The 28,000-nt window shown below is 44.1% G+C and overlaps 1 protein-coding gene across 5 annotated transcripts in view; it reads right to left on the reverse strand.

Annotated features, from left to right (window-relative positions):
* ARHGEF9 (Cdc42 guanine nucleotide exchange factor 9) overlaps positions 1–28,000 on the reverse strand; it is a 399,027-nt gene that overhangs the window by 340,312 nt on the left and 30,715 nt on the right. The window contains exon 1 of one of the 5 annotated variants that reach the window (XM_075940845.2): positions 19,730–20,520. The exons of 1 other annotated variant lie outside the window; for it this stretch is intronic. The gene's annotated coding sequence lies outside the window, so the exon portion shown is untranslated. Of the gene's footprint in view, positions 1–17,777; positions 18,009–19,729; positions 20,532–28,000 lie in introns of those variants that run through there. 3 more of the 5 variants (XM_075940847.2, XM_075940849.2, XM_075940850.2) reach the window with 3 other exon arrangements.

Consider the following 28,000-nt stretch of genomic DNA (forward strand, 5'->3'; position numbering starts at 1 on the left):
CCACAGTTCCTGAAGGTTGAAATCCTATCCAGTAGGGGCCACATGGGTGCTCAGGCATGTTGGTCACAAGAACTATACTGCAAGGACAGGGCGAGACAAAGTTATTAAACTTTTGTTTAATTTTTACAAATGTTTTATGTGATTTTTTAAAAAATAAATAATTTCTTCCTCCAGAGGTCAATGTTCCTGGTAGTGCAGGCCAACAGTTTCAAATCTGGTGGCCAAAATTCAGGCACCTAAATCCTTATTTCAGTATCTGTGATGCAGGTTCTTGGGTATCCCAAAGCATGGAGACTAGTGACTGCAGGCATTCAAGGGTTACAGAGCCAAATCTTAGAGTTTTAGCAATGACAAAGAAATAAATACAAAAAATCCATGGCTCTAACTGCATTCCCACACTAGAACCCTTTCTTCAGAGCCTGCCAATCTGCTCCATACCTCATTCTGCCTCAGACGGTCTTCTCTGAAGGAACTCTCCTATTTTATACTTCAGAGAGGTGTTCCCAGCCAGCCCTGCTCTCAAAGGATAACTCCCTATCCCAGCGCCTATAAAAAGAGTGCCTTGGTTTTCAGAGGGACAGAAGTCAGTCAGACTTGAGAGCGCTCTGACAGTCAGACCTATTTAACTGCTCAGAGGTGGATTTGGGTGCCTACAGTTATTCACTTATCTTAGTGATGGAAATGTAGCCGTGTTAGTCTGGGGTAGTTGAAGCAAAATGCAGGACAATGTAGCACTTTAAAGACTAACAAGATGGTTTATTAGATGATGAGCTTTCGTGGGCCAGACCCACTTCCTCAGATCAAATAGTGGAAGAAAGTAGTCACAACCATATATACCAAAGGATACAATTTAAAAAAAATGAACAAATATGAAAAGGACAAATCACATTGCAGAACAGAAGGGGGATGCGGGGGGGTGGGAAGGGGGAGGAAGGAAGGTAAGTGTCTGTGAATTGCTGATATTAAAGGTAGGGAGAGTGGGATGTTTGTGAGTTAATGGTATTACAGGTGATAATTGGGGAAACTGTCTTGATAATGGGTGAGAAAGTTCAAAGACTTGTTAAGTCCTTGTTGGTAAGTGTCGAATTTTAACATGAATGACAGTTCAGAGGATTCCCTTTCAAGTGCAGATGTAAAAGGTCTTTGTAGCAGAATGCAGGTGGCTAAGTCATTTAGAGAGTGTCCTTTCTGGTTAAAGTGGCAAGAAACTGTTTTCTCTTTGTGATCTTGTCTGATATCTGTTTTGTGGGCATTAATCCTTTGGCGAAGTGTCTGAGATGTTTGTCCAATGTACATAGCAGACGGACACTTTCGGCACATGATAGCGTAGATTATATTTCTGGATGCGCAGGAATATGTGTTCTTGATCTTATAACTCACTTGGTTAGGTCCAATAATGGTATCAGCAGAATGAATATGATATAAATCTCAACTACCCACCCAGAGAAACAAAAAAGCAAATTGAAAGAGCCAGACGAATACCTAGAAACCATCTACTTCAAGACAGACCCAAGAAAACCAACAATAGAACACCACTTGTCATCACCTACAACCCCCAACTTAAACCTGTCCAACACATTATCAATAAACTACAGCCTATATTGGAACAGGATACCATACTCAAAGAGGCTCTGGGAGACAGACCCATAGTCTCCTATAGACAACCACCTAACCTCAAGATGATTCTTACCAACCACCACAGGACATACCACACTAATACCAACCCTGGTACCTTCCCTTGCAACAAACCCCGTTGCCAGCTTTGTCCACATATTCATTCTGCTGATACCATTATTGGACCTAACCAAGTGAGTTATAAGATCAAGAACACATATTCCTGCGCATCCAGAAATATAATCTACGCTATCATGTGCCGAAAGTGTCCGTCTGCTATGTACATTGGACAAACATCTCAGACACTTCGCCAAAGGATTAATGCCCACAAAACAGATATCAGACAAGATCACAAAGAGAAAACAGTTTCTTGCCACTTTAACCAGAAAGGACACTCTCTAAATGACTTAGCCACCTGCATTCTGCTACAAAGACCTTTTACATCTGCACTTGAAAGGGAATCCTCTGAACTGTCATTCATGTTAAAATTCGACACTTACCAACAAGGACTTAACAAGTCTTTGAACTTTCTCACCCATTATCAAGACAGTTTCCCCAATTATCACCTGTAATACCATTAACTCACAAACATCCCACTCTCCCTACCTTTAATATCAGCAATTCACAGACACTTACCTTCCTTCCTCCCCCTTCCCACCCCCCCGCATCCCCCTTCTGTTCTGCAATGTGATTTGTCCTTTTCATATTTGTTCATTTTTTTTAAATTGTATCCTTTGGTATATATGGTTGTGACTACTTTCTTCCACTATTTGATCTGAGGAAGTGGGTCTGGCCCACGAAAGCTCATCATCTAATAAACCATCTTGTTAGTCTTTAAAGTGCTACATTGTCCTGCATTTTGCTTCACTTATCTTAGATACTTACAAGGCAGCGTTTGAGCACCTCACACAACTACAGTATATCTATACTCACAGCACATGTGCAAGGGACAGGTTATCCCCCTCTATAAAGATAATGAGCCCAAGGACTTGCCCAATATCACACAGAAGGGCTGTGGCAAGGAACATCATCCAATGAATGTCTGGCAGCACACACCACTTGTGTGTCTCCCATCGGTGAAGCAGACCAGAGTGAGATTAGCTTATCACCTCTTTCAGCAAGGCTGTTACACTATGTGGTTTTCAGTGGTTTGGACTCTTTCTAAAGGGAGGCTTTCACTCTTTTGGGAAAAATTCAAGTTAAATAAAGTGCTACTTTTTTTAACAATTGCCTGGTGGGATTTTGGGATGACCATCACTGGAAAGGTTCAAAGCTAGAACTTTATACTCTTCTATTAGGGATGATTTAAGCACCCAGGACCTAATTTGCCATGGTATAACTCCACTGATTTCAGTTAAATGAATGTTAGGAATTTAAGAATTGCCAGCCCGGATCAGCCCCACAGGCCATCTGGTATAGCATGCTGGCTCTTGCCATAGTCTATAGTAGGTAATTCAGAGGGAGGAGCAAGAATCCCAGGAAAGAACAATTATGAAATAACCTGCCCCTGGGAGAAGTTTCTTCCTAACAGTCTCACTCAGAAGTTGACTTATGCCCTGAAGCAGGATGATTTACTATCTAATGTAACTCAGGGGATGGAGATATATAAATGTCTGACCATTTTTAGACTCATGCTAGGTTCTTGGCCATAATAATAGCTTGTGGTGATGAGTTGCATATAGGGTTGCCAAGTGTCTAGTTTTCGCCTGGACAGTCCAGTATTTGTGGCCCCTGTTCGATTAAAAAAAACCAGAAAATACATATGTTATTTTCTGTTTTTCGTGGATGGAAGGCCAGCAGGGACATTCTTCCCCTGCCATGTCTGGTGGGGGTAGGGAGAGCATGGAGCATGGTGGAAATTTAAAGGTGCATTGATTTTTTTTTTCCAACAAGTTTGGGCTCCAGTTTTGTTTGTTTGTTTACTTTTTTTGCTCAATAACTTTGGTCACCCATGTTTTTAGTTTTTAGGGGGTTTTTTGCTCAACAACTTGGTCCCCCGCCATGTTCGGGATTTTTTGTGTAAGTATCTGGCAACCTAATTGCATATGTTAATTATGCACGGTGGCAAAAGCACAGAGCAATGACCTAGAAATGGCCCACTGGAGGTTCCAGACAATCTATTCACAGTTTCCATGTACCAACCACCATGAATCATGTACATCAATGTAAGAGACAAAATCAAAAACATTAACTAATAGGAAGAAATCTTGACTGCTGCTGTGAGGGATCTATCTTTTCCAGGATTATTTTGTGCAGAGACATCTAAATTCCTTTGCACAGCCATAGACCTTGGAAAACTACACAAAGTGAACAATATATTTGAAGATTTCAGCCCTTTTTTCTATTGGAAAATTATTTGCACAGTTGGATTTTATTAGCATATTTTATTCTTCCTTTGATTTCAATGTAAAACAAAAGCAAATTTTAAAGCCTTCAATTTTTTCACAGGACAGAATTCTTGGTTTCTGGGCAACCCTATTTTGTGTGCTAATTTATTGCAATTTAATAACTCATGGTGTTCATAGGAAAGGAACGTTTAAAACACACACACACACACACACACACACACAGACACACACAGACACACACAGACACAGATTATCCTTCCTTTTAAATCTGTATAAATCTGGAGTAACTTCACTGATATCACAGGAACTGCATCAGCATAAAAGCAATATGAGGGAAAAGGACAATTCGTCTCAGGGTTCTTAGCCTCATATTGTCCCTTAAGTACTTTGGGGACACCAAATGTAAAGATATTTCCACTTAAACATGCATGAATCACTTGTCTCCTGTCCAACACCATCTCCTAAAAGACAGAAATCCACACAAATGACAATAGAGCTGATGAAAGGTCACTGAAAATGCATATCAAATGCCCATCAAATATAAACCAACAATACTGCATGCTTCAACATTCTAACCCAGTCTACTGAGCATACCACTTATGAAAAATGCATACCACTCTATTTCAGTTCTGCATTGTATCCATTTGTGCCATTAGAGAAGGGGGTTTCAATCTCTGGGTCGTGGCTTGTAAGGACAAACTGGTAGCTGGCTGCAAGACACTTTGTTTACCTGCACCTCCGCAACCACAGGTGATTGCAGCTCCCGTTGGCCAGGGATCACCGTTCCCAGCCACAGCTCCCATTTGCCAGGAATGGCGATCTGCAGCCAATGGGAGCTGCAATCACCCGTACCTGTGGAGGTGTAGGTAAATAAAGTGTCTTCTGGCCAGCTAGTGGCTTGCCCTTACAAGCCACAACTCAGAGTTGAAAACTCCTGCTTTAGAGTGCAGGTATTTGGTCTATTCTACCAGAAAATCACTGAGTACACAGTATCAACGCCAAAACATTTGCATTCATTCTCAGAATGTGATCCTGAACACAATCTGAGATCAAGGAATCATTCTGTGTCCTATCCTAGGCCAGCGGGGAAAACCTGCTAATATACAATATTGTCAAGAAGCAGAAAACACAAGACCTAATCTGGGGAAGTGATGAGCACCCTCAATTTATTTACAGCCTGATCCAGCATCCATTAAAATTAACTGAAAGCCTAACATTGACTTAATAGGAGCTCGATCAAACCCACAGGGCTTTTGGTACCTAGCAAAGATTTATGGGCTTCCATTTTAACTAGTCCCAATGCAGAATGCACTTGGGTCCCCATAAATATTTGTTCAGGCAACCAAACAGTAGTTAATTAATGAGAAAATGCTTGAAAATAGTCAAAATTGACCCAAAATCATTTTTGGCTTTGGAGAAACCTTAAATTGATGTGACCTAGTTTATTTTTTCCACCTGATTTCACATTTCATTGAAATAAATCTTGTTTTTATGAAATAGATCAAAAGCAAGACACTTCATGGCTATCCTTTAGAAGTAGGCTGGGAAGGATCAGATTTTCATATGTGAATGCCAGTAAAATACCAATTTCTCCACACTATCACAAACCAATGAAAAATGTTTCCATTGACAATAAATGAAACTTACAGATAGACAAAGTAAGAAAAATGCTGCTTGACAACTTAATTGGAGTTTGACTTAAGGATATTTATTTTGTCTACTTTGATATTTGATGTTCACAACCCTATAATTTCACACAACTGTGAAAATTTAAATAGATAATCTAAAAAAATGCTTACAAATAAACATTAATAACATCAAATTTTATTTAAAAATACAAAATGAATTCTGTCAAGCCTATTGAAAAGCCATGTTTTTATTTACATACAGTGTAAAGTATTGGTATGCAGCATCATTTATACACAGTATTGCAAAACCCCATTGTAAGGCTGGGCTACACTAGGGTTGCCAACTTTCCCAACCGGATAGTGGGCAACCCTCGCTTCAGCAACTCCCACACAGGTAGAGGGTAAAACAAGGGATGCTGCCAGCAGTGAGGAAGGCTATGTCTAGACTGCAAGCTTCTTTCGGAAGAAGCTTTTCCAGAAGAGATCTTCTGGAAAAGCTTTTTTCAAAAGAGAGCGTCCACATAGCAAAAGCGCAACTAAAAAGCGATGTGCTTTTTCGAAAGATAATGTCCACATATTTGGATGCTATCTCGCATTTAAGTTGTGATTAGTCTGGATGGAGTGGCCAGTAGGGCACTTGTGTTATTTCCTGGAGGCCTCTTCTTTCAAAAGAGCTCTCTTTTCTGCATCTACACACGTCTTTTATGAAAAAGCTTTTTCGGAAAAAGTCTTCTTCCTCATAGAATGATGTTTACCGCCGTTGGAAAAAACCCTCCATTCTTTCGACTTTCTGGTGAAAGATCTCAATGGCAGTGTTGACGCAAGTATTGTTTTTCTGGAAAAGAAACTCTGCAGTGTAGATACACCCGAAGAGAACAGGATTGAAGTTTATAAATTGGCAAAGAAGTAAATTTGTTATTCTTCCAGGCTACTCATCTTGGGGAGTGAGTGGAAGGAGCTAGCAGTTGGGGAAAGGAAGAAAGGAAAGTGAGTAGGAGTGAAATGGATAATGGAAGGAGGCAACAATGAGGGTAGGACAGGAAGTGGTACAGTCTGATGGGGACAGAAGGTGAGTGACATTGGACCCAGAAAACAGGAGACTTTTGAGAGGGAAAGAGTCTTGAGAATTGTCTTTCCAAAGAATTCCGCTGGGATTAGCAGAGCACCCTTGAGAAACCAGACTCATATGTGAAAGGCCCTTATCAAATGTGCTCACATCTTTGGGAGTAATAACAGGAAGAAATTGTTTGGGCAGTACTTACACTGCTTAATGTAAACTCCACAGCAGCTGCTGTGTAAAATCAGCTTGGAAAGGACTGACACACGCACAACTACCCTGCCCCCACCCAGAGAATTATTTTACCCCCATAGACACTGGTTTAACTAAAGGTGTGATTTTATCACGCACTCCTGGTGATAAAGCTCCCAGCTGTTTGGTTTTTTTCAATAGGTGGGAGAGCTCTCCCCTCCCTGATGACAAAGAGCGGTCTATGCTGGTGCTTTTCAGCACTAAAACTTCTGTCGCTCAGGGAAGTGTTAGGAAGGATTAGTGTTGGAGCTGAAAGTGGCAGTGAAGACACATCCAGGCCTGCTGATGGGGAGGAAGGGGGAGAAAAAAGGGGGCAACTGTGCCAGCCCCACCGATTCAAAAGGCCCGGAGGCTTCCAGCTGCAGTAGCTGCTAATGCAGCAGCAGCAGCCGGAACCCCAGGCACCTTAAATCGCTGCTGGAGCACCACGCTGCGTCACATACTCTGGGTGGCTCTGAGAGTTGGAAGGACCCGTGCACTGCAGGTCAGGCAGCACTGAGAGCGGCTGCCTGGGCCCGCCCTTCTGCCTGAAGCTCCACCCCTTCTAGGAGTGTGGTGTGGAGCCAGCCTCTACCTACACACACACACACACACACACACACACACACACACACACACACACACACACACACACACACACACACACACACACACACACACACACACACACACACACACACACACACACACACCGTGGCCTATGGAGGAAGTGGGAACAGTCTTGTGTCAGTTTAGCTCATATTGGTCAATTTAAAAGTGTAAACGTAACCAGCTTAAACCAGTTTTAAGCTGATGTGAGACTATCCATGCAAAAGAGTTGCAGTAATTTAACCAAACTGATTTAAGTGCTACTTCTGGGTATTGACAAGCAATTTCACTTCCAACAGATCAAGTCCTTGGAAGCTTTCACTGATGCAGCAGTTCTCAAGCTGTGGGTTGGGAGTAGTGTTCCCTCGAATTGTTTCAATCTATGTGCGGAATAAATGTTGTCATGTGCACCCAGGGATATGTGAATGTGCATGATCAATAGAAACACATGCTGCTGTCTGCAGGGCACTCTGTTAATCAGCTAGGCAGCACCTGAATCTCTCCTGGGAGACCACCCAAACACTCAGCATACTGGGAACTCTGGTTGGGAGTAGGACCCCAAAGTGTGTCACAATCCCATTTGAAAGGGGTCACCAGAGCTGACTTAGACTTGGGGCCAGGGCTGAAGCTCGAGCCCCATTTCCTGGGGTCAAACCCAAAGCCTGAGGGCTTCAGCCCTTGGTGGTGGGCCTTAGGTTACAATCCCATGCCTAGGGCTGAAGCCCTTGACCTTCACTTTTGCCACCCCATCCAGATTATTGAGGCTTGGGCATCGATCCCCCCTCCTGGGGTCATGTAATTGTTGCTGTCAGGAGGTGTCTGGGTGTTAAAGGCAGCAGCCCCTTCCCACACAAATCATCTGCACAAAGCTGGAAAGGGCCTGGCTGCCCATGACTTCCCAAGTGCAGCAAGAACACGGGTTTTGGCTGCATGACTTGAGAAGCCCTGGGAAATTCCACATTTAATGCTGGCCTTTTGCAACACTAACTGAACAATGTCATGCATGCGGCTCTCACACAGAACCGCTTCCTCTGCCCTGGTTGTCTGCTGCTCTCCGTAATGAAATGAAAACCTCACAAGAATGAATCTTGAGTGAGCCTGGGAAATCAGCACAGAGACCAAGAGGAATACACAGCACCAGACTCTCATTGAAAACATCAAACTCTCCTGCTTTTGCCAGTGCATAGGTAGGCAATACCTCAAAATCAACATAGGGTGCTGCCAACCACAAGTCATTGATGAGGGAGAACACTGGGCCTATGTACAGTACAGTTTTGGAAATGGAGTTCTGCAAACTTCAAATCGAGAGTCTTTCTATCCAAAACCAAGAGTTAGAGCCTGAGTCGTGGGAATTTCTATAGAAGAAGTTTCTCTTTCAAAAGAAGATCTTAAAGTATTTGACTCTCAATTTATCTCCACAGAATCTGCATACTAGCCCCATTTTACAGACAAAGAAACTGAAGCACAGTTAATGGGACTTGAAGATAATTCAATAAGACAGCAGCAGGGCTGAAAATGGAACCCAGGAATCAAGATAACAGTCTGTAGAACCAGAGAGGGATTCATCCTACAGCTCCACAGCATGGATTCAAGTGACAAATTTTGCTCTGGCCATCCGTAGGACATTGTCTCCCATTTTTTGACATATCTACATTTGCTACTCAAGCCATGTGACTCACATAACTCCATAGGCATTTGTGTGACTCTCATCCTCATTAAGGTCTGAGTACCTTGCATGTCAGGCTTGAGTAGGACCACACAAAGCTGCAAGAGCCCCAGGAATCTAATGTTTGGCTCCAAATTCTTAGGAGCCAGAAAACTGAAACCAGGTACAAGTGAGTCAGAGGAGGTTTGCGGTTTCACTGTGAACATTCTGCACATACAGATCTACTTTAAACTGTTAACAGGGCCTGAACCAAAGCCCAAGAGCCAAACACCCCTGAATAGAGTGACCATACTTCCCAATGCTGAATACAAGACACCTGATAAAATTACTCATATTCAAGTGAGTTCAGTGCCAATCAAGTGGAACTCTGCAGTGCTGCAAACATTCAAATTAACATCAGGTTGACCAAGCCCCTGTTAAAAAGAAACACTACATAGCTGGATTCTTTTTATTTTCCTTCTTGTCATTAAGGCTTTAGGGGTCACACGGGGAGAGGTGACACACACATCCCATACCCCTCCCTCGCTCAGGGATGGGTGTCACCAATTAACCCTACCCTCCTTGCACCTGACACCTGGCACTGCATCTTCTGGAGGCAGCCGGTGGGAGGGGCATGCAGGTCACATGCCCCCCCTTTCCAGATTTCTGCCAGGGTTCACGCTGTATTGTGTGGGAGGAAAGGGACAGAAGGCAACGCAGGAAGAGGACAATGAGAGGGGGGAGCATGTAAAGGGCCAATGGGTGGGCAGCAGAGGCTACACATAACTGGCTGTTGCTTGAGGCCCACCTACACTCACCAGCCACCACAGCTCGCACTGAATGCTGGCCAGAAATGGGATGGAGGGCGAGGCCCTGCTATCTGAGAGCCAGCACATAGCAGGGCTTGCAAGCACAGACCAGCAGCTGGGTGGCAAATCCCATGCACTGCAATTTTGCCCTGCCATCAGTCTTGCACACCTACCTCCATCATCAGTCACTGGACTTCCCCGCACTCATTTTTGGTGGGTGGGCAGCAAGGATCTGGCCAGCAGCAGGACCCATCGGCACCGATACGGAGGAGACAGAAAGTGTGGGACAAACTGCCTATTTTTTTAAAAGTTGGGATACCTTTAGGAGGGCTTAAAAATCAGACTGTCCCTTTAAATGTGGGGCATCTGGTCACCTTACCCCTGCAGATTCTGAGTTGTTCAGAACTGCACCCAAATTTGGGCCCATCTCAAGTTTAAAGTACTTGACAACTGTCCCCTGACAATATAAAATATTTTTAGCTACTAGCAAACCCTGAACCCCAGTCTCCAAAGCCTGCCTCAGACAATAGGCCAGTTGTAATAATGGGCTCTACAGAACTAGAATTTCCTGTACAACAGAGCAGAAGAAACATGTCGCCATGGAAAATTACTAGTACAAGAAAGGCAGCAATGAACTGAGGCAGGGGGACTCCTTCCAGGCTCCTGGGGACATCAGTTCTATATCTGTAGACGTTAAAGAGCAGAGGAGCTTTGCGATGAAACCCAGCCCATCAGAACTGCTCTGGCAGATAGAAGGAGATGCTAGTCCGTCTGGAAACGGGTGTGGATAATGAATTACTACGCTGAGTAGTTTGGAACATCTGGATATGGATTTCTCTCTCGGATATGCCACCACCTTACAATGTCCTTGTGAAAACGTTGTGTTGGGAGTGCGGGGGGGGAGGGGGAGGGAATGGGGATGTCAAATCCCTTTTAATCAGTTAACTAGTTCAACGTTGTGTTTAACCAGTTAACCTCTTACATCGGGGGAGCCTGCTCCAGCCTGGCTGGGCTGAAGCACCCTCCTGTTGGCAGTGCGGCAGGCTGCTCCGGAGCCAGGCCAGGCCAGGCCTGCCGCAGGTAAGGGGTTGCTCCAGCCAGGTGGGAGGCTCACCACGGGCGATGGGCTGGCCCGGCTGGGTTGCAGCAGCCCCTCACACATGTTGGGCTGGGGACTGCTCCAGCCCAGTCAGGCCACCAGTTAACCAGTAATTGGTACACATCACCTGATAAGATTAACCAGTTAACTGGTTAACCATTGACATTCCTTCAAGGGGTGCAGCTTTTTATTCTATCCAGCCCATTATTTTGATTCCTCCATAGTTTCCCTGTCTCTACCAATATAGACATCTCAGTCTGAATACCTAGCGCCAGATCCTAATCTCAGCTGTTTGGTGTAAATGTGGAGTGACTCCATTGATGTCACCAGCATAACCTGAATTCAGAATCCAGGCCCTCCCTACACAGCAAGGATGCCCACTTACACCCTTGTTTTTAATGCTCCATTGACAATACCATTTCAGGCATGTAACCTATGTGCCTCTAGACACAGCATCTTGAGTGCCCCCTCTGCCTACATGCCCCTGTCTTCATGCTGCACCCAGCTTTAGAGAAGTAAGGTGGACCTAGAAAACCAGGACACATGCTAGGAGTGCTACTAGGCCTAACTGGAAATCCGGCCCTGTATGTAATGTGCCAAATCAGATGTAAATGGTAGGTGATCGTTTTAATCTCAGTCTAGCTCTGCAGTGTTAGAAAACCCCAAACACACTAGCCTATTGAACTCCTACATGATAACCTGAATATGGAGCTGATAAATAAGCAGAAAAAGAGAGTGGACTGAGTCAGTTTCACTGTCCACACCAAGGGAAGAGGAAAAAGAAAACAAATAGCTTAAAGGGTGAAAAATATCATTAGATTTTTAAAAGTTCTTTTGGAATGATTAATTTTGGAGCCCTTAGCAACACAGGGAAAAATTTTAGTTTTAAAAGACAGTGTGGTGCAATTCCGGACTCCATAGCTATCTCCCTTGACTGTGCCAATGGAATTCTGAACCTCAACACCACCTCGAAGCGTGGCATTCATGATAACGTTTCTCGCTGCCTCCTGCCATGCCCTTATAGTACAGGCCAAATCCTTACTCACAAAGTATCCCTATCCATCCTTCTCAGATGTCTAATGCCAGCGGTTTTCAAACTATGGGTCACAACCCAGTACTGGGGTGTGGAATGGCAGACACTGGGTCTCATTGCTCACGGGAATCAGGTGAACAATGCAGGTGCTAAGGCAGCTACCTACCTGTCCTGGCACCGCAGACTGCGCTGAGCCCCAGAAGCGGCCAGCAGCAGGCCCAGCTCCTAGGTGGGGGGATGGGGAGAAGAGGAGAAAGGGAGCACACAGGGCTCTGCACACTGCTGCTGCCCTGAGCTCTAGTCCTGCACTCCCATTGTTTGGGAACCTCTTACTGGCTTCTTCTAGGGCACAGCATGGTTTATGGTTCCAGGAGAGGCAGGAAGCCTGCCTTAGCACCCCGTCTGCACTACTGAGAAGGAGCTGCTCAAGGTAAGCCCCTCCTGCCACAGCCCTGGTGCCCCCCCCCCCAAAGCTGGAGCACCCTCCCACACCCCAAAGCTCTCATCCTCAGCCCCACCTTGGAACCCACATTCTAGGCAAATTATGTTGGGTCGCAGGCATCAATAATTTTCTTCAACTGGGTCATGAGAAAAAAAGTTTGAAGACTACTGTTATATGCTGCCTGCCGTGAGGGTGCCTAAACCCCACTGACTGGATGAGATGAAAATCAAGACAGGCATCATCCTAGGGATTCTCACATGCATCACACTCCTATTCCCAATTCTTGCAGAAAAACTTCCTTTTCTCGCTAGTCCCTGCCAGGCCTTTATGACAGAATATGGTTGTTTTCATGAGTCTGGCTCTCCTGAGCATGACTCTCTCAGGTAATGTATGTCTCCACTTCCAACTGTGCCTCAAAATCATCTCATGTTAGTGCTCTTATCTATAGGTGGGTTCACCCCTCAGACCTCTCTACTTGCCATTCTGTAGAACTAATGCATTCTGGGATTGATTAGGATATTCCTGATGGAGTTAGCAGCCAAATGCTTAGAAGTTTCTTCTTAGCTGTGGCCTTATAATGCAGAGTCAGAGAATGAAAAGACCCCTCCGGTCAGCCAGACTATGACCTTATCTCTCTTGCTATCCAGCCAGCCATCTTTTTTTTTAGATGGCCTATAACACTGACGTGCTACCAATGCAGAGGGAGCATTCTATTCAATTAATGCCTTTCTGGCTCCACTTATATTATCTTACGGTAAATGTTTGTGCCTTTTATTATTTTCAAAATCCAGCTGACGTATTTCCTCCCCTCTCTCCACCCAACAGAGGGCCAGAAACCACATGACACACAGTGTTTCTCTGTGTTTATTATGCTACCAATTGTTGCTGTTCCATCACCAATGCCCGTTAAGAGGCATGAATTTGTCTACAAGTACCCAGGCCAGATTCTTTGATGCTCAGTTACCGGCGGCATCAAAAGAGAGTTTTGCTCTTTTATCATGCTAATCACTTCCTGAGCAGTCACTCTTCACAGACTTGCAGAAACACCAAGGGGACACAGCTGGACAATCGGCTCCAAGCTTGAACTTGACCGGACCCCACCCGATGGCATCACAGAACCCTTTGGAGTTCACTTCAAAATTCCTGGACCCTGCCTAGCTGGTCAGTTTCAGTCACTTATCAAAGGATCCAGAAATTAACTTACAAGTGCCTAGAAAGTTTGAGTGTTTTCAGAGCTCAGATCCACTCTGCTGTGCTCCCAATTTATACTAACACATTAGGAGAAGAAAACTTTTAAACAACATAGATTGATCACTGAGAAGCCATGTTGTCTAAGCGGTTTGAATAGAAGAAATAAGTTCTAAGCAGAGCACTGCCACTAACTCACTGTATACCCCAAGCTACCTACTGCCACTCTCTGCTTCAGTTTCCCTATCCATGAACTGGAGTAATGATAGCCATCTCGGAGCAGTGCTTTGATATGAGGGGCTACCCAATTGCCAATTACCACCTATGGGCATGGGGTTCAGGCATGTGCAGTGATGTTGTTTCTATCTGTGCTGGGGGACTCCAGTCACTAGAATCTAGTGAGTCAACCACAACCAGGGAATACTGGTGCTCACCTGTGTTTGTACTAGGTGCAAACTCATGTTTGCAAAAAGCACAAATTAACTCCCTAGTCTAAACAGGGCCCTGTGTTTGGGCCAAGTGTAAAGGAGCGAGGAGACAGACATGATTCTGAACAGGAGGGAAGGTGTATGTCTGGGAGGAACTTGCTGGCCTAGACCCCAAATCTGATCAAAACAAACGGGTAATGGTTTCTCCATTGCCTGTGCTCCAGGGACTCCTGTGCTCCTTGCAGCCTCCAGAGGTTCATGTACAGGATAGCTAACTCCTACCACATGCTCGATAGGGAGAGACTTTGCTATTCTCCTTCATTCTTTGAGGTTCAGGTGAGCTTCTGGCTCTACACAGCAGCCAGCTCCAGACCCTGTTGCTTCACATCAGTCCCTGATCTCTTCCCACACAAGACAGGACCAAGGCTTCCTCTTAAAGAAACAGTACCTACAATACCACCATTGCAACGTGCTTGTCTGTGTGTTCCTACCATTTATCCACACGATATTTCCAAGTCCCTAGTTCACTGATAGGCACTCTGATAAAAGCCTGATCCTGCACATTCTACTCGTGTGAGCAGACTCATATTCCTGTGAATGCGCCCACCAAAATGTGCATGCCCCGACCACTTCCACAGAACCTGCCTTTGACCCTGAAAGCCAAATGAATATGAAATTCTACAGAGCAGTCCTAAAACTCAATAGCATTTAAAAACTGAACCACAGCAGGTGGGTGCCACGCATGTTCGAATCCTAGAGTGGGTCCCTCCCTACATGAGCTGCCAGCGATCTGGTGAGCAGGGGAAGGTGAAGTGACAACTCAGATGAGTAAGGGCAACACAAGCAACCAATACCAAGCCAAAGTACCCTATTGAAACACCAGGGGATTGGTGTTTGAGTCTAATCTTCAATCCCTTCTTCCCTTGTCATTTCTGGCATGGACCAGAAGGTGCAAAGGCAGAGTCCTTGGGATGCAGATCCAAGGGAAGAATCTCTACAGGAGATCTGGACAGACTTTGTGTGCAGCTTGCACCAGCACCTCTTTTTATGGGATAACAATAAGGGGGAAATGATCCATAAATTCATTGTGCCAGTACGTGAAGAGGTGAGGACCAAACCTAGGCCAAATCCATCATTCATAGCAGGTATCTAGGAAATGTTTTTTCAAGGGCATCATTAAAAAAAAAAAGTCAATAATGCCACTTGACTCCTCTTTCATTTCAATGGTCAGAGGAGGAGGAACAGAGTGATGAGGATGGCAGTGGAGTCTGTGGTAGCCAGCAGGCAGCGCATTTTGATCACAAAACTTCTGTGGACAATGTCTTGAGCAGGAGGGTTCCCCACACAAAAAGTGACAAGAGGTTACATTACTCAGCTTGTACATGTGCAAGCCTTTTCTGAGCAGAAAACAGTAACACTCATTGCAGAGAAGTTGTGATGGGTTTCAGATATGGATCAGTGCACATCAATTATCACATCAAGACCCACAAAGTTGTTTCACATGCCACTGGCATGCTCTGCAATGTTTGTTAAAAGTCACCTTCTGGCATTAATAACGAGTTTATGGATCATAAAATGTAAAAGAACAAATCTGCAGAGAATCTGTCAATTAAAAGAGAATTAAGGGTCCTTACTAAAAAAATGTGTCCAAAGCATCAATGACAAGCAGAAAAATAAACCTCTGTTCTTCAGACTGTAATTCAGCAATAAGAATTCAAGAGCCACATTTTTAAAAAGACGGGTTCCAAATGCCTTATGTTGTTACTATGCCCACAGATCCATATATCTGCTGGGCTCATCTTTCACTTCAAAAGTCCTAACATATAAGACAAACCCTTAAGAGGAAATCTAAAAGTCAGAAACTGAAATACAGCTGGCAGTCTGCCACTATGGGTCACTCATAGCTCGAGTTAGCAGGGAGCTGGGGAGTGGGGGAAGTCATTGTGGAAGCAGAATGTTTAGTTCTCAGGCAGCTATAGCGAACATGCTTCTGGCTAACCAACAGCAATATTGAGTTCCATGTCCAGGTCATATTCTGGGTCCACTCTACGACAAGGTAAAGAAAATTAAAATGCAATTATCCTACCCACATATACACTTTCTCTTAGGAAAAAGCAAATAATGAATGCTATCAATTTCTCAATGGCACAGAAACCTTATAAAAAGAGTCCTGGGAAAAGTAATTATTAGACAGTTGAATAGGAGAACTTGGACAGTAGGATAGAGTTGATCTAATCAAAAGAACTACGGATCCAGGTTTTGGAGTTGCTGAACTAAACGATCCCAGTGAAATCACCAAGAGTTTGAGGACCCTCAGAGCTAGATCTGGTTAAAAAAATTGTGCAAAAAATTCCAGTTTGTTTTTCTTTCACACGTTTCAAAGTGAACTCGTCTTGTGTTATATTTACATTTTTTCCGTGAAATTTTCTTCCTCCCAATTTTTTCATTCATTTATTTTAATTTTCTTCTTCTTGTCTTTTACTCCTCTTTCTATTTTTCTTTGTTTTATCAGTTTTAAAAATGATTAGAGACAGAGGAAAAAAGGGACTTTGACTAAAAATCCATTTTTCCATCAAAAATAAAAAATGTTCAAAACATTTTGACCAGCCCTGTACCATACAGGATAAAACACTATGTAGGATAAAGAAACTTATGAAAAAGAGGCATGCAAACCAGAAAGAATGGTTATTTCTTGGATAAATAGTAAGTCTCCCTGCTTTTAGCTACATATTCCCCAGTCCATGATGGTGGATAACATGGCCTATGCAATACTACCAAGGCCAGTTAATCCCCATGGTAATAAAGTTGAAAAAGTTCAGCTTCAGTTTTCACAGCCACTGTGTGAGATGCTGGCTGCATTGAAGTCAATGGCAAGATGCCTACAGACTTCAATGGGGCTGGAATTTCACCCAATGTTTTCAAATGTTCATACATCATTGTGCAATTTTCATGCTTAGACAATACCATCTTTTTATGTGCTTTGTTTGCGTGCGCACACGCGCGCACACTTTTTTTAAAAAAACCCATGCACCTGCTTCTTCCTCTTTACATATGAGGCAGCTTTTCCCCATCTGCTCCCTGGATTCCAGAAGGGAGAATTCTACTGTTGCATTGGACTGTATGAAACCCCTTAATTCAAACAAACAATGTGTATGCTACAATAATAGTAGATTGTCACTCTTGCTGGAGGACTTCACACCAGGTCTTTCTTCTAATAAAAAGGGCTGTCATATGAGCAAAATAACCAAAATAAATGGGCTAAAACAACATTTCTTAAAATCTATTCACTCACCAGGGGTGCACTGCATGCAAACTCACTAATCAACAGAGCTGCCATCCTCAGCCCAGCTAGCAATAAGTAATAAAGCTAGGTCTTCAGAAAGCAACAATGTATACAAACACAGAAGCCAGCAGGCCAGATTCTTTCTTCAGTTATATCCATGATATTCCACTAATGTCAATTAAGGCACAAGAATTTGGCCCATTGTCTCATGTCATGATAGAACCGGAAAAGTGTGACAGGGAGACTTCTCTGCTCAGAGACTTAATTGCTCTACCAGAATTGCACCTCACAGTATATTCTAGTCCATGGCTTCAACTAAAGAGAGAGCTATTTCAAAGAGGTACAGGTCTAAGGTAAACTTACCTGACATTCAGCAGCCTACATTCACATATTGAGTTGAACAATATTTAGATTTGTATCACATCCTATTACAATAAGGAGATAGGATGGAGACAGTAGAAAAGCTCCATCCTGGCCAAAATCCAGTCCATTGTCTGATTACAGACCAAACCCTGCTCTTACAAGCAATTCCACCCACAGATTTTAATCAGCTACTGGTGTGTGCAGGGACTGCCGAAATCCGGCGTTGAGAACATCCCCAGTCAGACTACTCCATAATCAAACACTGGTAGGATATTTTCATGGAGAGAACTTCAGCCCTTTTTTAATTCTCTCCATATCCCCAAAGCCAATTGCTCAAGATAGCATGGAGGGAGTGACCAACATTCCATGAATACTTAATTTAAACAGTTACGGCAAGTTTAGACCTAGTTCACCATATCAAAGCATTCAGATTTTAATAGCCTGTAATCAGCACAGCCTTGTTTAAAAATTGAAGCTTTCTGATTTTCTTGCAATAAGTAGTAAATAAATCTGGGGGAAATATCACTCTGTCATTGCCAAAGAGAAAATGTTAAGTGACATAATTTTTTTTAAATGTTGTGCCCTGGGTATTTTATTATATTGTTATATTTTGAATTGTGACTCTTAATAAATGTTAAGGTACAACTTACAGCATAAGCAAAGGCTAATATTTGAGCAGTCTAACAGGAACCTACCGGTCTGATCTTGTAAACATTACTCTCATGAGTAAATCTGACTTGTACAAGTTTTCCTGTTGGTTTTATTGGGACAACTCACATGAGAAAGGGCAGCAGAGTTGAGACCTCAAGAAAAGGTCCAAAGTTCATGGAAGCCAATGGTAATAGTCCTCTTGACTATGATAAGTTCGGGATCTAATGTTATTTATGCCAATTTAAATTAGGAACTTAGTAGAGTTATACAAATGTAAATGCAGAATGAGGTCAGAATCTATCCCAGTCCAGAAAGTTTCTTTTTTCTTTAAACTCATTACTTTCCCCCATATTGAATATGAAAGGATTTCTTTATGCTCGATGGCTTGCTGCAAATCCTCTCTGGCTTTGCTCAGTTTGGAAATGGAATTCAAATGCCATCTGACTTTCAGGCCCAGACAGTGTGTACTTTTCAAAAGATCTGTTTCTCTTGCAGTTATTTGCTCAAGAGAGTGGCCTCATGTAGCATGTATAATCTGTTGGCTGTGCTGAGTAAACCAAAGCATTTGCCAGGCTGGTTCCGTTCGCATTACAGAATTCCTCATCAGAGCTAGATCGATATCTGTGGGCAGCCACAGCAAACGGATCTGACTCCCGCAACCTTCCCAGACTCAGGCAATTTCCGAGCGGGGATAGAGGCTGCCGGGGTGAGCCGAGGCTGTGGGACAGGACCACGTGAAGGCGGGTGGCTGTCCTGTGATGGGGCTGCACTTTGGAAGCGCCACCCGAGCGCTTTCAGCACCTGCTGCGTGGGCGTTTGCAGGGGAGTTGAGCATCTCCCTGCACAGATTTCTAGGGAGCCGCTCGGCCCATGCACGCGGCACGCTCGGAGAGGAAGGGACGAGCCACCGTGGCTCGCTGGAAGAGGAGGCGGCTAGTTCAGAGTCAGCCCGCGCTGGCATCCTCCCGCGTCCCCTGCCTGCCTCTGTGCTCCGCGCACTCCAAGCAGCCACGGACTCCGCTCCGGGCAGCTTCCAAGCCCAGCCGGGCGCCCAGCGCCTCCCGGGAGTCCCCGGGCTGGATCGGGCCCGCAGCGGATGGGCTGCGCTGGCTTGTGGGCCCCATCCGGAGCCCGCTGCAGGCAGGAGAGGGGAGGGGAGGCAAGTGGGGAGGGATCCGCTCGTCTCCCCTCGACACCAGGGTCGGGGAAGGTGTTTGGGGAGCGCGGAGAAGTTGGCTGAGCCGGTCCCGCTCCGCGTTTGGCCCGGGCCGGCCCGCGCGGGAGGGGAGGGGGGGAATTACCTTGGCGCGGGCAGCGCCCGGCAGGGCCCGCGGGGCTGTGGTCCAACACGCGGGTCCGAGCCCGGCGCCCGCCTGCTCCTCCGGCCGCAGCAGCGCCCGCCCGGGTTCCTGCCCAGCGCCGCCTCTCCGCCTCCTGCAGGTTTCCTCCTCTCCCTCCCCGGCCTTCCTGCCCTCCGCGCCCGGCCGCAGCCCGCAAAGGTCACTGGCCGGAGCTGGCTCCAAGTCGGGAAGCGCAGGGAAAGTTGCTTCGCCCTCGCAGACGAGGAAGCGCCCCCAGCGCTGGCGTTTGCCAGCCCCTCTCAGCTGAGCGCTCGCAAGTCTCCCGGCAACAACCCCAGCAGCGGCTCCTGGGCCGGGCTGGAGGCAGCTGAGGATGCAGAAGAGACAGCAAAGGGGCGTGTGGCTCTGAGGTCCCGGTGGCTCCGGCTGAAGACAACCCAGGGCGCCGCAAGAACAAACCATTCAGCGGCGAGCCTTTGTGTTGAGAGGTCAAGATCCAGTCGTGTCTCTTGCCCGCTGTGCGTGTTTCTGCCTCAGCACAAACTTTGGGGGCTTCCCCCGACGTGCAGACTTTTGGAGCCAAGCTCCTACATGTGACACGGGGCAGTCTGTGGAGCTAATTACTCAACTCCGAGAAAAACAGCAACTTGCTGTCGAGAAAGAAAGGGGGAGTCTCCCAACAACTTGGGTTTCTCTTCACTCCAGTCCTGATCCCACTAGGCAAAGAGAATGATTGTCCTGCTCAGGGTCACATTCTTCCTGGTGACTTTCGAAAACTGCACAATCTTTCACTGTGACCAGAACAATCAAAAGAAATGGGGAGAAATCTTCATCCAGCCTCTCTCTCTAAAAAGATTTTCTATCTGGAAAAAGCACAATACAACCCCTTTTGTTTGCAATGAGCAGGGTGATACCCATCATTTGCTTTGCCTCTTCAGAGCATCGCTGATCCAACCAAAGCAAAGGATTTCACAATGCTGGGCTGGTTAAGCCCCATTTGAAACATGGAGAAACTGAGTCAAGGAAAGATTAAATGACTCATCTACAATAAATCAGCAACCAAGCCATGAATAAAATGCAGGTCTCCTGACTCCTAGCCCATAGCTTTGGACACTGGTAAACATTCCTTTGACAGTACAGAAGTACAAGAATTACAACTAAGAATCATTCATCAGATGAAATGGGGTTTGCCCAAATAAATCTGTTAGCCTTTAAGATGCTAAGGGCTTCTTCATTGTTTTAGCTAAAAATCCAGTGAATGGTACCAAACTCATTGCCAGCCCTATAAATTTAAAGCACTCTAGTCTATTCTACAACCTACAGCAGCTAAATTCAGATCTGGCGTAACCAGGCACACTTCCACTGACTTCTGTGGCATGTCATCCACTAACACCAACATTACAATGCCTCACACTTTACCTTACCCAGAGCAAGCAGTCCCAATTAAATCAATGGGACTGCTCTGATTTTTCACCAACTCATCCAACATTTTGAGTTTTTCCTAACTAGAAAAGTTTCAAAATTGTTAAAATGTCCTGGATTAAACTTTTCCACAAAGAAAAGTTTCAGGTTTTTGAATCAACATGCATTTTCATTTTGAAATGTTAATAAATGTAGACTAAAATTATGTAAAGGAAAGCCAGATTTCAAAACTGAAATAAAATAAATATTTTTTAAAAAAAATATTATTCACTAATACCACCTGTTTTCCTTCTTCAGGCTAGCAAAATGTTTTTAAAATCACAAAAAAATTGCAAGATAGGAATACCATTTCTGACCTAGCTTATCACTAGGGATGTTAACTAACATGTATTTGTTTAAATGTTTAACTGCTGGATTTTTAGTAGTTACACATTTACACACAGGTGAGCATGTGGGGACCAGTGCTAGCAGGGAGCCAGCTTTTAAACCAGCTCCATGCAAGCACCTGCTCCTGCCTGTCTCTTACTGCCTCTGATAAAGTGGCAACAGCACAGAGAGCAGGTGGCTCCGTGGGAGCCTATATATGCAGGGAGCTAGCTTGAAAGCCACTTCCCACATGTACCAGCTCCTACCTGACCTCCCCCTTACCCTATGCTGCTGCATCTCTCAGACAGGCAAGTGGCTCTGAGGGAGCTGGTGCTTGTGGGTAGTTGACTTTTAAGCTGCCTCCCCGCAAGCACCAGGTCCTAGTTTCCTCCCCCACTACTGCCCCTGTGGGATGCTGCAGGGGCAGGGGAGGTGACTCTGCAGGAGCCAGCATGCACAGAAAGCCGGCTTTTAAGCTGTCTCCCCCTAAGCACCAGCTTCTGGCTTCCCTCTGATTCCCCCTTGAGCCTTGATACAGGCTTATTGGTTAATTACGTAAATAACTACATGTTACATCCATATTCATCACAAGTCTCATTTGAGACCAATCTCTTAGGGTGCATCTAGACTGGCAAGACTTTGCGCAAAAGTACTTGCTTTTGCACAAAAACTTGCCAGCTGTCTACACTGGCCGCTTGAATTTGCGCAAGAACACTGACTTTGTAATGTACAAAATCAGTGCTTCTTGCGCAAATACTTTCACGCTCCCGCTCGGGAAAAAGCCCTCTTGCACAAGAATACTTGCCCAAGAGGCCAGTGTAGACAGGGAAGAACTGTTTTGTGCAAAAAAGCCCCGATGACTAAAATGGCGATCAGGGTTTTCTTGCGCAAAATCGCGTCTAGACTGGCCACGGATGCTTTTGCGCAAAAGCACTTTTTGCGCAAAAGCATCCGTGCCAATCTAGACGCGCTTTTGCGGAAATACGTTTAATGGAAAAACTTTTCCGTTAAAAGTATTTCCGCAAAAATCATGCCAGTATAGACGCAGCCTTACTGACCATGCTGCCTCTTCTATTATCTCCCTATCAGACAATATATTTTTTGCCAAAATAAATATTTTGCCCACAGCAAGGATAGAGTGTGGATTGCATCTGAAAAGAAGAATGGTTTTCACATGCTGCTTTTATCTATAATCATGTTGGAGTGTGTGTAATTTGATGGGAAAACACAGAAATAATAGAATTTCTATTTCAAAAAACATCTCCAAGGTTTTGTAATTCCAAAATAATAATAATAATGGGAGGGAAGCATAATTTAGGCAAGAGTTAGTTGTTGTTTGCTGCTTCTTTGTTTCATGTAATAGTCATTTACATTTATATTACTAATGTGGTTCACAGGAGAGGCAGGTGGGTGCCACAGAAATAAAATGTGTAAGTAATTAATAAGATAATCAGGATTAGATACAATTCTGAGTATGTCCTTAATTACTCCATACGGTGATAAAATCTTTTGAATTTTCTATTCTGCTTTATTTTTTTTCTCCATGCTTTGCATTTTAAATGTGCTATATGTTGCCTATGCAGTGCTTGGGCCCAATCCTGACCTTTTACATCATCACCATCCCCAGTATATGAAGGATTTTTCGGAGCCAAAATTTAGCCATATGTGCTACAAGTGCTTATCCATCTATACATCTCGGCTGTGTCTAGACTGGAAAGTTTTTCTGCAAAATCATCTGATTTAGCGGAAAAACTTGCCAGCTGTCTACACTGGCCGCTTGAATTTCCGGAAAAGCACTGACGATCTCCTGTAAAATCATCAGTGCTTTTCCAGAAATACTATGCTGCTCCCGTCTTTTTTCGAAAGACTTTTGCGCAAAAGGGCCAGTGTAGACAGCATAGTACCGTTTTCCGCAAAAAAGCCCTGATCGCGAAAATGGCGATCAGGGCTTTTTTGTGGAAAACCGCGTCTAGATTGGCCACGGACGCTTTTCCACAAAAAGTGCTTTTGCGGAAAAGCATCCTGCCAATCTAGACGTAATTTTTCCGAAAATGCTTTTAACGGAAAACTTTTCCATTAAAAGCATTTTCGGAAAATCATGCCAGTGTAGACATAGCCCTCCAGTCTTCCTTCAATATTTATTACAAGAAATACCATTCTTGTATGGCTTGACTGCCCTGAGGACATTACCATTCATTAGCATGGCGATCCATAACAGTGTTCATGAAACTTTGCTATTTAACTTTCTAACCCCCAAAACATCAACATTTAGGAGAGCAGGAGATAGTCCCAGAAAAGGAGATCAGTGTTTGAAATGGTGTGTACAGTCAAAAATTCAGAGGGCTGAAAGGTGTTTTCAGAATTAGATGCCAGACCATTTATCTATATTCATTATGGAGGAAATGGATGAACAAATGAATGGGAATAACTGATGGCAATGGGGACATGGCATGGCAGGTGCTGTAGCATCTTCCTTACATGCACTTCAAGCTTGACTTGCAGTAAACCTTCTGTTCCCATTCTAAAGAATTAAATGCTCCGGCATTTCACCTCAGTTAGGATCTGCAGCAACCCTGTTACACCTTCCACACATCCTCCATCAGCACGGGTCTGCCAAGGAATCACACTCCTGATCTATGGCCCCTTCACTGCTGCCTGGCATTACCTCAAACTCTTCTACTCCTGGCCTTCCCTCTATAGCTCTGTCCAATGTCTTTCAGTCCTTCTGCTGCAACATAAAACTGGCCTAGCACTTACTCTCTCTGACCCGCTCCCCAATTCAGCCACTGAAATCAATAGGACTTCTGCACATTCTTAAGCACCTTCTTTAATCAGGGGCATGAATAAATAAATAATAATAACAACACATAGCACGTAACATCTTCAAAGTGCTTTATAGCCATCGCCTGCTTAAAATATTCCCCTTACTTCAGCAGGGATTATCATGCCTTTCATCATACAGACCCATTCTGGAAGCACTAACTCATTACACGGAATTGGCTGGGGCCCAGTTTTTTCCCATTAGCTTTGGTGCTGCCAGCTGCAAATCACAGGAGCTACGCCCTCATATCACTTCATTCTGGGGTGGTGCTCCTGCTTTCCCCTTTGCCAAAGCAATCTCTGGTGGTGTTCTGAGTCCCAATCCTTCCCACCTCAGTGCTGCCTCAGACACAGCTGGAGCAGCAAACAGCTGAGTGCACCAAGGTGAAAGATTCCTCCCCAAATCTCCCCACCAGTTAGTACAACAACAATACACATGGCTGGCTGATTGCTTTTGCTGGTGTTTGGAAAGGCTCCTGGGGCTTAATAATGCCTTGCAAAAAGGTGCACCCTCAGCAAAATGACACTGAATGAGCTCAGCCTGCATTGGCACACACATGCAAGGATTCAGGGCCTCACCAGAAAGTGCTATAGAATTTAATAAGGGAAAAAATCAGTAAGGGTACTTACATGCACCAGGGTTTGCAGTATGAGCTGGCTCAGAGGCCAGGTCCTGCTCCCACTGAAGCCAATGGCAGAGTGTTCATTGCATGCAATGCAAGCAGAAGCAGGGTCTCAGAAAATCTAAAGATATCTTTTTTTCTTCCCTGAATTATCCACTGGGGTTATAGGGTTGTTGAGCATTCTAAAATTGTCAGTGTTTCATTTCAACAAAAAACAAATCACCATTTTAAATTATGTGCAGTCTCTTTCCACACCAGTTTTCACGCTGTCCCAGTGACCCCACCACAGAAATCAATGCTACAGAGTAAATATAGAGTCAAATGCCTCTCAGTTTCCCTGGTATGAGTTAGATGCAATGTCATTTACTGATAATTCCTCTCCTTTTTTGTCAGTAGATCTCAAAACGCTTTAAGAAAGGAGGCACCATGAGTCCCATTTTACAGGAAGGGAAATTGAGTCACAGACAGCTGAAGTGACCTGCCCAAAGTCACCCAGAAAGAGGTGGGAACAGAACCCAGAGGCTCAGTCCTCTGCTTTAAACCCTGGACCACTGGCCTCCCTTAAAAATAATAGATTGACTTGAGTGAGTAATGCAAGTTGGATTTTGTCTAATATCTCACTGCTAAATCAGACAAGGAAGAAAATACATTTTTCCACTTTGGCCGTGTCTACATTGGTGCAATCTTGCGCCAAAGCGGCCGCTTTTGCGCAAAAACATGCTGCCTGTCTACACTGGTGGGGAGTTCTTGCGCAAGAACACTGACGTTTTAATGTGTGAAATCAGTGCTTCTTGCGCAAGAACTATGATGCTCCCGCTCAGGAATAAGCCCTCTTGAGCAACTGTTCTTGCGCAAAAGGCCAGTGTAGACAGGCAACATGAATTTCTTCCTCAAGAAAGCCCGAAGGCTAAAATGGCCATCAGAGCTTTCTTGTGCAAGAGAGCGTCTACACTGTCATGGATGCTCTTGAGCAAAAGCACATCTCTTGAGCAAAGGCACATGCCAGGGTAGACGCTCTCTTGTGCAAATACTTTAACGCAAGAACTCTTGTGTTAAAGAGTATTTGCACAAGATCATGCCAATGTAGACGTAGCCTTTGTGTCTTCAAATGTAGTACAGTGAAAGCTTTGTTATTCCGCACTGATAGGGAATGGGGGTTGCTGGTTAATTCAATGTGCCAGTTAACAAAGCATATTGCCCTGCTCCCACCCCCTATGACAGATTCAGTTCCTGGCAGTTCTAGGCAGGCTAAGGGTTAAGGAGGCACCTGCTAATGTCATCAGCCAGCAGTGTCAGCTGTCAGAAACCCTGCAACAGGTGGATGGGTAGGTGGGAGTTGGGTGTGCATGCTTGAAAATGCAGCAGTATTGTGGCTGGGGGCAATGCTGGTTAACAAAGTTTTCTGGTTAACAGCGTATCAGATAACAAAGCTTTTGTTATCTTGGCTAAATGAGAGAAGACCCTGAGAGCAACAGGATTTTTCATGTTCATAAAGAACTTCCGTATGGTCATAAGAACGGCTTTACTGGGTCAGACCAAAGGTCCGTCCTGCCCAGTATCCTGTCTTCTAACAGTGGCCAATGCTAGATGTCCCGGGGGACTGAACAGGACAGGTAATCATCAAGTGATACTTCCCGTCACCCATTTTCTGTCTCACAAACAGAGGCTAGGGACACCATTCCTGCCCATCCTGGCTAATAAATATTGATAGACCTACCCTCCGTGAATTTAGTTTTTTTAAATCCTATTAAACTCCTGATCTTCACAACATCCTCTAGCAAGGAGTTCCACAGGCTGACTATGTTCTGTGTGAAGAAATACTTCCTTTTGCTTGTTTTAAACCTGCTACCTATCAATTTCATTTGGTGTCCTTTAGTTCTTATGTTATGGGAACAAGTAAATAACTTTTCCTTATTCAATTTCTCCATACTTGTCACTACATAGACCCAACAGAAAGGCAGATGATCTGTGATAACTTGCTCAGTGATGAGGGAAGAGAGGAATTTGCTCTCCTCTTGCAAGACAACATCTTTCTCCAGAGATCTCTTTAGCTTGCTTAGTGATGAGGGAAGAGGGGAATTTGCTCTCCTCTTGCAAGACAACATCTTTCTCCAGAGATCTCTTTAGCTTTAATCTCATATGCATTCTGCATGGTCATTTAAAAGTTACATAGTCTGGTGAAAAACTATATATTCATAAAAAGCAATTTTCCTTTCCTATATTGTGAACAATACCTTGCATCATTATTATTAAATCTGAAAGAACTTCTAACTTACTTGATGGACAGTTTACACATTGTGTTTCTCACAAATTGGTGAATGAGAATACTTGATTTGATTTAAGAGTATGATCAATTTCTAGTCAATTGCACTTTTAGGTCCTCATACAGTAGCACAAACTCTAAAGGCTGGACTACAGTACAAACATTACAGGGGACCATTTCTTATAATTTATAAACAAATGAATTTTGTTTTTAAAATTTGCAATGGAAGCAGAATAATTTCCAACTGGGCATGTAAAAGTTGGTTTTTACTAAATCTAAATTTTGAGCCATATATAGAAAATACTATTACATACTTAATAGAACCAATTCTGTATGCTTGTATGGGTGTGTAGTGTGTGTTATTGCCAACTCCAACCATTAAAACAATCAGGAGTTAGACTTAAAGATCATGAGAGGTTAAATGTTCATGTTTTGTTATGTTTGCCTTCTGGTTTTTAAGTCTTCAGGCTTCTGTTTTAGCTCTGCAAATCTAAGTGTTCATACTGGTTGGGGGTTGTTTTTGTTTTTTTACACAAAGTTGTAATTTTGAAGTAATCAACTTACTCCAGGAGTTGGCACTTTAAGAATACACCCAAATATCACACACATACACAAAATCATTAATTGGTAACGCTGGTATGTACATACCCTCATGAGGTACTGAGCAAAAAAGAGTACAAGAATACAAGTACAAGCCAATTGTCCACTGGACTTCTTATTAGAATATCAATTCTTACAGTCCATCAACCACCTAGATACTAGTTTCATGTTAGGCTG

This window comes from Pelodiscus sinensis, chromosome 13, assembly GCF_052426305.1.
Source record: "Pelodiscus sinensis isolate ZL-2025 chromosome 13, ASM5242630v1, whole genome shotgun sequence".
Taxonomy (NCBI): Eukaryota; Metazoa; Chordata; order Testudines; family Trionychidae; genus Pelodiscus; species Pelodiscus sinensis.